Genomic DNA, 13,748 nt, shown 5'->3' on the forward strand with positions numbered 1-13,748 from the left:
CAAATATTTTATCTGAAAAAAAAACATTTCTCCTCAGTCTGACCTGCCTTTCCACCCTTCTCCATCATCTTGTATCCCTCCTACTTTCAGACCCCACCAAGGTCTTATTTACTCAAGTTTTTGTTTTCTATCACAATTTCATTCCAAGAAGGCATGTCTCCCTCTATTCACCAAATTGAACAGAGGAAATATAATGATTCCTAACCTCAAAACACTAGTGTGTCTGCTTCAGGGGAATCAAAGGAAAGAGCCTGCAGGGTCTGTATGGTTGTGTAATAAAACTGAGCTCCTAGGGCTAACATAGAGACTGGTGTCATAACTATGTGTCTAGAGTGTGACTTCATCATTAAATTAAAATAATTATCATCTCAGAACACATAACAAGAAATGTGCACACATTCAAGTAACCATATCACAATGGTTACAAGTGTCACTGCACTTTTCAAACCTTATGAAAACCTTGCAAATACAACTCTCACCTACAAATTATCAACGGCAGAGCACTGGAAGAGGGAGCTGGTGGAAAAACTGTGGAATGGATTCACCAGGGTGCTTCAGAGACATACAGAAGGGAGAATTTTCTTCTTGGCGCTGCTGTCTTGGTCATTGCATGCCTCCTTCGGCAAATGTTGAAATGTCCTCTGATAGCCTTATACGGCATTAAAAATGATAGCCAACATCTAAACAAACACAGTGGATTTATTTAACAAGTTAATATCAAATTTAAACCTGTCAAAACAGAGATAATTTAAAATCACGTGAAGACCACAGTACAAGTATAAATTTGTCCATTCTTAAAAATTCAGGTCACATTCCAGACATTGTCTCATTTACTCTTTCATCCTCAGGAGAGAGGATGGTCCTGGCACGGTATGAATATTTCCTGTCCTTGGGTAAATGGAATGCCATAGCCAATAAGGAGACTCTGATAAAGTTGTATGGCTTAGCTTTTGAAAAGCACAGCAGGATTACTTAAAAAGCCAAGAATCAACAGACTAAGCTGAATGCAAGAACAAAGAAGCAGTTTTCATGAGACTACAGGTGTCTTCTGAGAGCAGACAGCAAGAGGCAGCCTGTAGCAAAGCAAAAATATCAATGAAGCTCATTAGGCCTGGCAAGGCACGTTCAAGAGCACTTCAGATAGGGCATTGACTCACGGGAGGAAGCCCAAGTGTGGTCCAGGAGCCATGTCCTCCCTGAGGCTGCAACTGTCAATGAGATGGTGATGGAAGGTAGGGTGAATTATCGTCTAGTGTCTTCAAAGACCTCTGGACCAAAGCCACGGTGTTCTACCAGGTGTGCACAGACAGTGTTCTGATCCATAGCCAGAACATGGTGTAGGCCTCAAAAATTTATACTGATTATAAAGTTGAAGTTTATCATGACTATACAAGTCGGTCGGTATAAATGGGTGGGTTAGCGCTATGAGCTCCCAAGACGAGTAAGTGCTCTACTACTAGCATTCATTTATAGCTTAATTCTGCCAAATAGCAAAAAGATACAAGAGATAGCTGTGACCATATAGAATAGTTGCCAAGAGTGGTTGAGAATTAGACTGCCTGAGCTTAAATCCAAGCTCTGTCCCTTATTACCATTAAAATCCTGGGCAAGTAACCATTTTAGGCCCCAGTTTCCTCAACTGTAAAATTGGGATTTTACAGGGTTCTTGTGAAGATTGAATAAGATAATAGATGCAAAGAACTTAGCACAATACATCTCAGTAAATGGGGACTATTATTATCATAAAAACAAAACATACACCTGTAACAGTAAAACTGATATGAAAAATTAAAATCAGTATGAGAGGATGTGTATACATGTGTGCAGGTTAATGATAGTTACTGTGTTAGCCGTAATTGGGCTAATAAATCTAATCTGATTAGGCATCATATTTTGCTTGAGATTCCTGAAGGCTAAATAAAGAAGGGGGTCATTATAGGCCAAATTAGTCTCTCTCTCTTTTTTATTTTTGTTAAATACAGCATTAATACATAGTTCGTTTTCAATAAACTTTTGCAGAATGCTGCTCAATATAATGCCCTAAGTCTGTTCCAGCTCCTTTCCTCTTGTACTTCCCTCTTTTTTTCAACCTTTCCATTAAGCCATTGAGAGAATTAATAAAAGATTATGAATCTACTGACACCTGTCCTGCATCATCATTTAAATACTTTAAAGTATTTTTCTTTTCATACATATTCATGGTTGGTTTCCTTTATTTTAATCTAAATAAACCGTAAAACAAAACAAAACAAAAAGTATTTTACAGAGTCTGGTCCACTAAGATGGTGGTATAAAACCTTCCAGGGTGCTGTGCTTTGAAAGAATCTTTGAACAACTAGCAAAAACTGGTAATACCATCTTCCTCAAAATTCTAGGAAACAGTTAAAGAGCTGCATAACTGGGTGAGGACTGAATCAAGAAAACTAGCTTTAAAATGGTAGGAGAAGCTCGTGGCACCCTTGCTGGCCCCTCGTGCCCTGCCCCCTCCAGCGCAGTGTGGACCAGCCTGCACCACGACTGTGGGTCAGTGGCCCTGTTCTGGAGGAAGTAGAGTAACCACTACGTGCATACTGGGATACCTATAGGATGGTGCCAGCCTATCAGGCGGCAGACTGAAAAAGTAAACCAGGAAACTCTTTTCTGGCTTACCCTCCCAGAACTTGCACTGCAGGCAAAAGCAGCTTGCTGACAGGTAAAGCAGTACAGGAAACAATTGAATCCGAAGCCATCTGGGGCAAAGGATTACCTGCTTCAACTCATACAATAGAGCGCCTGGGAGGGAGAGAAAGTCTATTTCATAGGGAGTAGAGGGGACACCTGAATTCCTGTGAGGGTGGGGGGTTGGGGTGGGGGGCAGTGTAGTTCCGAAAGTCATAAAGTAAGCACAAGCCCAGGACAAGATACAGGCTCAAAAAAGAAGTAGAGGACCCTTCACTTCACATTCACCTCAGGTTGATCTTCTTCATTTTCTTGGGCTAAATTTTGAAGGGGAGTACCAGTCAACAAAGAGCTAATTTGCAAAGACTGGGAAAGGTGTTTTTTGTGTTGGTTTGTTTTTGTTAGCTCTTGACACTAAAGGAAATCTCTGTCATAAGTACAAATTTAAGCTGTATACAAATTTAAGAAACATACATACAAATTTAAGCTACATATAAATTTATGAAACACACACTCACGGACTATATCCCAAAATAATTAACACTTTAAAATATTAAAATATACAGTATGAGGCAAAAGATTACAAGACAAGCAAAGATCCAGGAAGTAATGGCCCATCCAAAAGAACAAGATAAAAATCCAAAAACCACATTGAACACACTGGACAAAGACGTAAAAAAAACAACTGATCCTCAATATGCTAAAGGAGATAAGCAAAAACTCAGAGAAAGAACTAAAGGATATCAAGAAAAAAAAGATAAGAACATGAGAATCTCAACGAGGGGATAGAAATTTTAAAAATGAATCAACCAGAAATACTGGAGTTGAAGACCATAATAACTGAAATGAAAAATCTCCTAGAGGGTTTCAACAGCAGAGTGGAGCTGGCAGAAGAAAGAAGCAATGAACTGAAAGACAAGACAATTGAAATGATTCAGGCAGAGGAACAGAAAGAAAAAAGAACGAAAAAAAGTGACTAGGGCCTAAGAGACCTGTGGAACACCATCAGGCATACCAATTTTCACATTATGGGAATCCCAGAAGGAGAAAAAGTGAAAAGGGCAGGAAGAATATTCAAAGAAATAATGACAGAAAACTTCCCAAATTTAATGAAAGATGTAAGAATGCCCATTCAAGAAGCCTGATGAACCCAAAACAGGAAAAACCATGGCCAGACACAAAGTAGTTGAACTGTCAAATGTCAAGGACAAGGAGAGAGTTCTGAAAGTTACAAGAGAAAAGCAACATGTTATGAATAAAGGAGTATCAATAGGATAAAGTGCTTATTTTTCATCAGAAACCATGGCAGCAAGAAGGCGGTGGGACAAAATATTTAAAGCGCTGAGAGAAAACAACTGCCAACCAATAATTTTATACCTGGCAAGATTGCCTTTCAAAAATGAGGGTGGGATAAGGACATTCCCAGATAAATAAAAGCTGAGGGATTTCATTACCAATAGAACCTGCCCAACAAGCAACACTAGGGGAACTCTTCAGACTGAAAGGACAGGACATTAGACAATTGGTTCAAAGCATCATAAAGAAATAAAGACCTTTGATAAAGGTAACCATTTGAGTAATTATAAGTATCAGTACTGTTCTAGTTTGCTAATACTGCCAGAATGCAAAACACCAGAGATGGATTGGCTTTTATAAAAGGGGGTTTATTTGGTTACACAGTTACAGTCTTAGGGCCATAAAGTGTCCAAGGTAAGTCATCAACAATCAGGTACCTTCACTGGAGGATGGCCAATGGTGTCCGGAAAATCTGTTAGCTGGGAAGGCACGTGGCTGGTGTCTGCTCCAAAGTTCTGGTTTCAAAATAGCTTTCTCCCAGGACGTTCCTCTCTAGGCTGCAGTTCCTCAAAAATGTCACTCTTAGTTGCACTTTGGATATTTGTCCTCTCTTAGCTTCTCTGGAGCAAGAGTCTGCTTTCAATGGCCATCTTCAAACTGTCTCTCATCTGCAGCTCCTGTGCTTTCTTCAAAGTGTCCCTCTTGGCTGTGGCTCCTCTTCATAACATCACTCACAGCTGCACTGCATTCCCTCTGCCCATCAGCTCATTTATATGGCTCCACTGATCAAGGCCCACCCTGAATGGGTGGGGCCATACCTCCATGGAAATATCTAATCAGAGTCATCACCCACAGCTGGGTGGGGCACATCTACAAAGAAACACTCAAAGAAATCTAATCAACACTGATAATGTCTGCCCACACAAGATTGCATCAAAGATAATGGTGTTTGGGGGACATGATACATTCAAACTGGCACAAGTACCAATGTATTATATTTTTGGTATGTAACTCCACTTCTTACTTCTTACTGGTGTTAATATGCAAATGCATAAAAAGTAATGATAAATCATGGTTTCTGACATACACTGTACAAAGACATACTTGGTAGTAAGAAAAGATGGGGGAAGAGAGGGGTATAGGAAAAGTGTATGTTCATGCTATTGAAGTTAAGGTGGTATAAAAGTGAAAGTGTTTGTTACAGATTTAGGATATTAAATTTTAGTTCCAGATAACCACAAGGATGTTTCTTGAAAAATACCCAAAGAAATGAGGAGGGACTCAAAATGATACAATTTAAAAAATCAAATAAATATGAAATTAGGCATTAACTGAAGACTTACAGAGACCAAACAGCAAAATCACAGAAGAAAGTCCTGCATTATCATTATTTACTTTAAATGTAAATGTATTAAACTCTCCAGTCAAAAGGCAGAGATTGGCAGAATGGATTTAAAAAAAAAAAAAGCATGACCCAACTATATGCTGTTTACAAGAGACTCACCTTAAATTCAAAGACATAAGTTGAAAGTATGAAAACAAATATGCCATGCAAGTAGAAACTAAAAGAGCATTGGGGTAGCTCTAATATCAGAAAAAAATAGATTCTTAATCAAAAACTGTTACAAGGGATGTTTCAGTTTCCTAAGCTGCTTAAACAAGTACCATGAAATGGGTAGGGTTAAATGATGGGAATTTATTTGCTCATGGTTTGAGGATGAGAAAAAGTCCATATTAAGGTGTCATCAAGGTGATGCTTTCTTCCCAAAGACAGGTACCTGGCCAGCAATCCATGGCTCCTCTGTCACATGGCAAAACATACTGTGATGTCTTCTAATCTCTCTCTTCTCTTCCATGTCCATTGATTTCAGCTACTGTTTGCTTCCTCTGTGGCCTTCTTTCCCTCTGTCTGTATTTCATTCCACTTATATAGGACTCCAGTCATAGGATTAAGACCCATCTGGGTCACATCTTAACTGAAGTAGCCTCATCAAAAGGTCCTAATTACAATGGCTTCTCACCCACAGGAATGGATTAAATTTAAGAACATGCTTTTCTGGTGGTACAGACAGCTTCTAGTCACCACAAGGGACAAAAAAAGATCATTTACTAATAATAGGGTCAATTCAACGAAGAGATGTAACAACTATAAATGGATATGTGAGGAGAAACTAAGATGGTGGCTAGGAGAGACAGGGCGAAAAAACACCTCCATAAAAAATACTAGACAGAGGCCAGAAAGTGACCCAGAACAACAGTTCCAGTGATGTACCAGCTGGACAAGGTCTGCTAAATACACAGGGACTGTGCACTTGGTGAAACCAGCAATCTGCATTATGAAATGAGTAAATTGGCTGAATGTCCGGCAGCCATGCTGCAGTGTAGGGAAACCATGGACTGGTGTTTGGAGGCAGACTAGTTCTTTTTTAAAAAAACCCAAAAGTGGCTTCAGATATGGCAGTGAGAACCACACAGTGAAGCACAGCAGAAGAGGGCTGTGCAAATGCCTCAATAGCTGTCATGGAAGATAGCCTCTCACGCACCCACTGCTAGTTGTCTCAAAGTGAGGAGGGCGGAAGACAGCCAAAAGGGGAAAAAAACCATGCCCCTTGCAGCCATCTTCCCGGCAGGTGGGGGACGCTCTTGCCTGGCACTGGAACCTCAGCCCAGAGCTGCACCAAGGGACCCAGTGTGACAAGAAGTGTTTCTTACAACACCACACACATGCCACAATATCAGGTGTGGACAATAGTTTTCATGCACCCACAGCTAATTGTCCCAGAGCTAGGAAGGTGGAGCTGTGTGAAAAGGGGGAAATTAACATGCCCCATTCAGCCATCTTTACAGCAGGCTGAGAACGTCCCTCCATGGCCCAGTGGCCCAGGGCTTCCCTTGAGGAACAGCACACACTTGTGACATAGCACAACCTTCCCTCAGCAAAAGCCCTAGAAGGGCACAGCTGGGAAGAGGAACCCACCCGGAAAACCCAGGGACCCTATGCCAACACCAAGGGCTTGTGGGTCAGTGGCAGAGACAATCTGTGGTGAGACTGAAATGAAGGTTTAAACTCTTGCAACAGCCTTAAATCTCCTGGAACACCTGGTAGGTTTGATTATTAAAGCTGCCCTGCCTGCCTCCCTAACTGCTCAGACACATGCCCCACATTCAGGGTGGATAGCACCAACAACACACCCAAACTTGGTGCACCAATTGGACCCCACAAGAACCAGACCCCCACCCACCACAAAGACAAAACTGGAGAGAACTGACTTGAGGGGAATAGGTGACTCGCAGATGCCATCTGCTGGTTAGTTAGAGACAGTGTACACAACCAAGCTGTAGAGCTGACAAATTAGAGACTGGTGTCTGAATAATCTTTCATAACCTAAAAGAACCCTATCAAGTAAAGCAAATGCCAAGAGCCCAAAAACAACAGAAAATTTTAAAGCATATGAAAAAACCAGATGATATGGATAACCCCAACCCAAACACCCAAATCAAAATATCAGAGGAGACACAGTACTTGGAGCAACTAATCAAAGAACTAAAGACAAACAATGAGAGCATGGCACAGGATATAAAGGACATGAAGAAGACCCTAGAAGAGCATAAAGAAGAAATTGCAAGAGTAAATAAAAAAAATAGATGATCTTATGGTAATAAAAGAAACTGTTGACCAAATTAAAAAGATTCTGGATACTCAGTACAAGACTAGAGGAAGCTGAACAATGGCTCAGTGAACTCAAGAACCACAGAATGGAAAATGAAAGAATAAAAGAAAGAATGGGGAAAAAAATCAAAAAAATCAAAATGGACCTCAGGGATATGACAGATAAAATAAAACGTCCAAATATAAGACTCATTGGTGTTCCAGAAAGGGAAGAGAAGGGTAAAGGTCTAGAAAGAGTATTCAAAGAAATTGCTGGGGAAAACTTCCCAAACCTTCTACACAATATAAATACACAAAGCATAAATGCCAGTGAACTCCAAATAGAATAAATCCAAATAAACCCATTCCAAGACATATTCTGATCAGACTCTCAAATACTGAAGAGAAGGAGCAAGTTCTCAAAGCAGCAAGAGAAAAACAATTCACCACATACAAAGGAAATAACATAAAACTAAGTAGTGACTACTCAGTGGCCACCATGGAGGCAAGAAGGCAGTGGCATGACATACTTAAAATTCTGAGAGAGAAAAATTTCCAGCCAAGAATACTTTATCCAGGAAAACTCTCCTTCAGATTTGAGGTAGAGCTTAAATTTTTCACAGACTAACAAATGCTAATAAAAGACCTGCCCTACTTCAGATACTAAAGGGAGCCCTACTGACAGAGAAACAAAGAAAGGAAAGAGAGACATAGAGAAATTTAACAGACATATATATAACATTACAGCCCAAATCACCAAGATACACATTATTCTCTAGTGATCACAGATCTTTCTACAGAATAGACCATATGCTGGGACATAAAACAAGCCTCAATAAATTTAAATAGATATGCATCTAATGGCAGAGCCCCCAAAATATGAAGCAAATATTGACAGATGTGAAGGGAGAAATAGATGATTCTACATGAATAGCAGGGAAATTCATTGCACCATTTTCAATAATGGATAGAACATCTTTTCAGAAAATAAGGAAATAGAAGTGTGCCAGTTTGAAACTGTTATGGACCCCAGAAGAGCCATGATCTTTTAATCTAATCTTGTTAGGTGGAACCTTTCAATTGAGTGTTTCCAGAGATGTGACTCACCCAACTGTGGGTGAGTACTTTTGATTAGATCTTTTCCATGGAAGTGTGGACTCTGCCATTCAGGTGGGTCTTAATCAGATCATGGGAGTCCTTTAAGAGAGCTCATGAAAAGAGAGAAGCTGAGAGAGACATTTTGGAGAGAAGCTAAGAGTTGACACAGATCCAGATGCTTGGAGACACTAGGAAAAGCAGACAGAAGGACATCTGGAAATGCTAAGCTGAGAGACAAAGCCCAGAGTTTGCCCTGGAGAAGCTAAGAGAGGACCCCCAGATGCTTAGAGAGAAACACCTTGGGAGAAAGAATCAAGGACACACAGGAGAGAGAGAGGAGCTAAGATAGAAGCCCAGAGACATTTTGGAGAAAGACATTTTGAAACACAGCCTGGGAGCAAAGGACCAGCAGACACTAGCCATGTGCATTCCCAGCTGACAGAGGTGTTCCAGATGCTATCAGCCTTTCCTCAGTGAAGGTATCCTCTTGTTGATGCTTATTTTGGACACTTTTATGACCTTAGGACTGTAAATTTGTAACTTAATAAATCCCCTTTATAAAAGCCTATCTATTTCTGGTATTTTGCATAATGGCAGCTTTAGCAAGCCAGAACAGAAGTCTTAAATGGTACTATAAAACAACTAGACCAAACAGACATATATAGAACACTTCGCCCAACAGCAGCAGAATACACATTCTTTGCCAGTGCACATGCATCAATCTCCAGGGTAGACCACATGTTGGGTAGCAAAATAAGCCTCAGTAAGTGCAAAAGTACTTAAATCAAATAATGTATCTTCTCTGACAGCAAAGGAAGGAAACTACAAATAAATAACAGAGGGACAACTGGAAAAACCACAAATATGTGGAAATGAAAGAAGAAATCACAAGGGAAATTAGGAAATATCTTGAGGTAAATAAAAATTAAAATGAATCCAAAGTTAGGAGATGCAGCAAAGGCAATGCTCAGGGGGAAATTAATAGCTCTAAATGCTTACATTAAAAACCCACAGCTAAAACCACACTTAGTAATGAAAGAGTGAAAACTTTCCCTCTAAGATTAGGAAAAAGACAAGGATGCCAACTGTGCTAGTTTGGCCAAAAGCCATACTCTTTAATGCAATCTTGTGGGGGCAGACATATTAGTGTTGATTAAGTTGGAATCCTTTAAGTGTTTCCATGGAGATGTGACTCAATCAACTGTGAGTGAAATGTTTGATTGGATTATTTCCATGGAGTTATGGAACCCATGCATTATGGGTGGGCCTTGATTTAATCACTGGAGTCCTATAAAAGAGCTCACAAGCAGAAAGACCTCAGAGCAACTGAGAGGGACATTTTGGAGAGCAGCTAAGAGAGACATTTTGGGACAGCCACTGAAAGCAGACTTTTATTAAAGTTAGCCCAGAGTTTTCTCTGGAGAAGCTAAGAGAGGACAAATGCCCCAAGAGCAACATTTTGAAGAATGCACAGGTGCTGAGAGAGGAGCTGGAACAAAATCCAGGATCAGCAGACACCAGCCACGTGCCTTCCCAGCTAACGGAGGTTTTCCAGATGCCATTGGCCTTCTTTTGGTGAAGGTATATTCATGTTGTTGCCTTAATTTAGGCACTTTCATGGCCTTCAGATTTTAAATTGTTACAAAATAAACCTCCTTTATAAAAGCCAATCCATTTCTGCTATTTTGCATAAAGCAGCATTAGCAAACTGGAATACCCACTGTCACCATTGTTATTCAACATTGTACTGGAAGTCCTAGCCAGAGCAATTAGACAAGGGGGAAAAAAAAAAGAAAGGCATTCAAATTGGAAAGAAAAAAGTAAAACTTCCCCTATTTGCAGATGACATCCTCATATATACAAAAAATTCTCAAAATCCACAACGAAGTTACAAGAGCAAATAAATGAATTCAGCAAAGTGTCAGGGTACAAGATCACAATGCAAAAATTAGTAGTATTTCCACATACTAGTAATGAACAACTGAGGAAAAAAAACAGGGAAAAAATCCATTTACAAAAGCAATTAAAAGAAACAAATATATAGGAATAAATTTAGCCAAGGACATAAAGGACTTATACACAGAAAACTATACAATGTTGCTGAAAGAATTCAAAGAAGACCTAAATTAATGGAAGGATATTCCATGTTCATAGACTGGAAAACTAAAAATCATTAAGATGTCAATTCTACCCAAAGTGATTTACAGATTCAATTCAATACCAATTTAAATTTCAACAACTTTCTTTGTACAAAAGCAAAAAGTAATCATCAAATTTCTATTAAAGGGCAAGGGGCTCCAAGTAGCTAAATTACCCTAAAAAGAAGAAAGAAGTTGAATGACTCACACTTCCTGATTTAAAAACTTATTACAAATTTACAGTAATGAAAACAGCATGGTTCTGGCACAAGGTCAATCATATAGACCAATGGAACTGAATTGAGAATTCAGATACAAACCCTCGTGTCTATGGCTAATTGCCATGTCAAATGAATGGGTAAAGATTATTCTCTTCAACAAATGGTGCTGGGAAAACTGGATATCCTTATGCAAAAGAAGAAGGAAGGTGAACCCCTACCTCACACCGTATACAAAAATTAATTCAAAATGGTTCCAAGACCTACATGAAAGAACTGAAACTATAAAACTCTTAGAAGGAACCATACAGATGCATCTTCAGGGCAATGGTTTCATTGATTTTACACCAAAAGCACATTCATTGTCGATGGGTGTGATGGTTAGGTTCAGGTGTCAACTTGGCCAGGTGATGGTGCCCAATTGTCTGGTCAAGCAAACTCTGGCCTGTTACTGCAGGGACATTTCATGGCTGGTTAATAAACTAGAAGGCTGGTTTATTAAATCATCAGTGAATTGGCTGCATCTGTGGCTGATTACATCTACAATCAGCTAAGGGAGTATCTTCCAATCAGTAGAAGACTTTTAAGGGAGAAGAGAGAACTTTCATTTTTTCTTTAGCCAGGCAGCCTCTCCTGGGGAGTTTGTCGAGGACTTTCCTCAGAGTTGCCAGCTTGTGGCCTGTCCTGTGGATTTTGGACTCATGCATCCTGCCCTATGGAATTTGGACTCATGCATCTCCACAGTTCTGCAAGACACTTTTATAAAATCTCATATTTAGAGATATCACCTGTTGGTTCTTTTTCCCTAGAGAACTCTGACTAATAGAGTGGGATTGTAAAATGGTGCATCCACTGTGGAGACAGTTTGGCAGTTTCTCAGTTAAGTATAGAATTATCATAAGACCTTGCAAGTCCACTTTTAGGGATATACCCCAAAAATTGAAAGCAGGAAATTGAACAGACATGTGCACACTGATGTCCATAGTAGCATTATTCACAATTGCCAAAGCAACTGTGTCCATCCACAGAGGAATGGTTAAACAAAATGTGGTATATACATACAATGGAAATTTACTTGGCCATAAACAGGCATGACCTTCTGAAACATGTAACAGCATAGATGAAGCATGAAGACAATGAAGTAAGCCATACACAAAAGGGCAAGTATTGTATGATCTCACTGATTTGCAATAGTTAGAATAAGCAAATTCATACAGTCAAAAACCAGAATATGGATTACCAGGGGTCAGGGTGGGGGTAGGGAATGGGGAGTGTGATGATTTGAAGCTGTATGTACCCCACAAAATATCATGCTCAGAAAAGATCAGCTAATCCATTCTTGAGGGTGTAAACCTTTTGTGGTTGTGGACCCCATTGTAAGTAAGATCTTTTAGTGAGTAGGATCTTAAGTTGAGATGTGACCCACCTCATTCAAGGTGAGTCTTAATCCACTTACTGGAGTCCCTTATACGAGGATAAAGGACAAAGAGAAACAGAAAAAGCCGCAGATGGAGAAGCCGGAAGCTGAAGCAATGAAACCCAGGAAAGAAGGACAAGCAGACACTGGCCATGTTGCAATGCCATATGACAGAGGAGTCCAGATGTTATCTGATGATGCCTGGATTTGGACATTCTCATGGCTTCATAAAACAAAAACAAAACTTAAGGGACACAGATTTATCTGAGGGAAATTTATAGCTTAAGTGCCTATGTTAAAAAAGAAGAAAGATCTCAAATCAATAACCTAGTCTTCCACCTTAAGAAACTAGAAGAATAGAAGCAAAGTAAGCCCAAAGTGAGCAGATGGAAGGAAATAATATATATATATATATATATATATATATATATATATATATATATATGTATATATATATTACTGTATAATAATAGAATCAGAGTGGACATAAATGAAATAGAGAATTAAAAAATAGAGAAAATCAACAAAACCAGAAATTGACTATTTGAAACAACAAAATTGACTGACTTAAGCTAAACTAACCACGAGAAAAGAAAGAAGTCTCAGATTACTAAGATCTGAAATATAAAAGGGGACATTATCACTGACCATACAGAAATAAAAAAGGATTTTTATTGTCAAATGTGTTAGCTAACAGATGAAATAGATAATTCCTAGAAAGACATAAATTACCAAAACTGACTCAGGAATAAATAGAAAATATGGACAGATGTATAATAAGTAAAGAGATTGGATTCGTAATTTTAAAACTTCCCATAAAGAAAAGTCCAGGCCCAGATGGCTTCACTAGTGAATTCTACTGAACATTGAAAGAAGAATTAATACCAATCCTTCACCTGTTTCTTTCACTTCCATTGTCCTGAGAGAACTCCCTTAATTAATCACTCTCAAGAGCATCCTTACCTCAGATTCTGCTACTATGGGATCTGATCTAAGACACCTCTGTAACAAGGTGATTCACTCGAGTCATCTCACCAATACTGATTATACCTTAGCAATTTTATAACAATTATTATAACAATAACAATAAGGTTATACCTTAACAATTTTTTGCCGTAATTTCTTTGTAATACCTCATGAATGAACATTAGGTGAATATATTTAGAACTACTTACCACTATTTATGATAGTTAGAATAAATAGGTTTGAGGTCTAGAAAAGAAGCTGAATTTTAAAATTTCATCTTCTTTGGATGAACTTTTTTTGTTTCACAT

Source organism: Choloepus didactylus, chromosome 1 (assembly GCF_015220235.1).
Source record: "Choloepus didactylus isolate mChoDid1 chromosome 1, mChoDid1.pri, whole genome shotgun sequence".
NCBI classification, from domain to species: domain Eukaryota; kingdom Metazoa; phylum Chordata; class Mammalia; order Pilosa; family Megalonychidae; genus Choloepus; species Choloepus didactylus.